Genomic DNA, 1,812 nt, shown 5'->3' with positions numbered 1-1,812 from the left:
TGAAATATTTATTTCATCGATTTACTTGTTAAATCTCTGCTGTCATTTAATAATTCATAACAGTAGCATTGGCAGATCAGATATATTTCCAGTCACCCAGCCACAGTCTGGGTATGCTCCAAGGTAAGTGTTTACATTCTTTTTAATCACACAATGATCCACTTAATCTAAGCCTGAATCCACTGTATACATGACGATACTATAACTGAAATACAAAGCTGGGGAGGGTGGAGAATCTTAGCAGCTAAGAAACTCTCCTCTCCCCGTGTTCCAGTTACAAAAATCTCCTAAAACTATTCACAAGAGCGACATTTCTGACAGGGGTGTTTTGTTTGTTTTTTTTTTCCCCAAAATCATAATTTCTGATCTAAGTTTTAGTGAATACTTCAGCTTAGGATACAGCAGCTGTAACATCAGAAATTCAGACACACATGCTGCAGCTGAACCTTGTGTTCTGTCTCCATCAACATCACTGGGGATTTCAGGCAGCTCATGCAGAAGAAGGCTTAAATTAGGAATCAAATCATATTTAAACCATTACCTCCAAGTTGGTGCCTGGCTGTATTTACAGATTAATACACTTCAGAAAAATGTAGTGATCCATAATCACCCCCTTCCACCTGTGAGTGAGCTGGCTGGAAAGAAGTTGCTTATAGACCATTCCAGTGACAAGTTTGTTAAAAAATATCAAAAGAAAAAAAGACTTAATCCAGCAAATAACCTTTGGGAGGGAGAGAGGGGAAAGATGGAAGAGGAGGACAGGGACCCATTAGGGTGTGAATGGCACACAGTTTAAAAGAATTGTGCGAATTCTCTTATTTTCAAACACTTAAGCTTATGAGATAAGTGATTACTTTGGAATATTTTAACCACCATACACTTTCACTAATGTGTTAGGAAAATGTCTATTCAGTAACACAGTTCTAATAAGCTCAGTGAAACAGCACTTGAAATATAGAATTCTATTGTTTTCATAATGAATCTTAGATAAACCATGTATTAACTAGAAAATACTGACAATACTAATAGGGCAGCTTTCCTGGGACACTAAATTGTACTTCCTGCAAGGTTAGATGGAGTAGTGAATTATGACATCTATGGATTCCAAGGTTTATCTTTGTTCTGAAAAATAAAACTACCTTTAGTGATGAATATTTACTCCAAATTTGGGTGGCCCTTAAATCCACATTTAAAATAACTTCAGTAAACAAGGCATATATTATTTAAACAATTATATTGCTCATTTTAATACTTAAGTGACAGTAAGTTCATTCATCTTTCAGTGGAATAGTGTTTGCATTACTTTGAGCATTGCATTTTACATGTGCTAGAGAAATGCTTACCTGTGGTAAAATGCTGTGCTTGAACATGTATGAATGCTAATGTGACAATGCAGTAGAAAAAGAGACTCTGTACAACAGTTGCTAATAATTTAAATAGTGTCAGTTTCCCAAAATTAGGATTTTAACTTTAAGGTATGACATGATTTCACCTTCTACCCTCATATACAAATAAATTACCATAAAAAGAATTTTAGCTTAACTTAAAATTGCACCTAAAAAGGCATGGGATCGTTTGTACCTATTACAAAAACTGTTAAAATCAAGGGCTGCTACAAAGAATGAGGTAAACTGAAGACTCTCAGCTATGTGGCCTTCAGAGAAATGGCTTTTTTCTATTGAGTCCTAGTTTTGCACACCACAGTGTTTTGCTAGCAAAGCGTTCCGAGTTCTGTTCCAGGAACCATTTGTGTGTATATACATATATTACATATATGTGTATATACACACACACGTACACACACACACTGTA

This window comes from Pezoporus wallicus, unplaced genomic scaffold (genome assembly GCF_028554395.1).
Source record: "Pezoporus wallicus isolate ANWC-B61680 ecotype Strahan unplaced genomic scaffold, APGP_CSIRO_Pwel_v1 scaffold_7392, whole genome shotgun sequence".
Lineage (NCBI taxonomy): Eukaryota > Metazoa > Chordata > Aves > Psittaciformes > Psittacidae > Pezoporus > Pezoporus wallicus.
Note: the sequence above shows the minus strand (reverse complement) of the source record.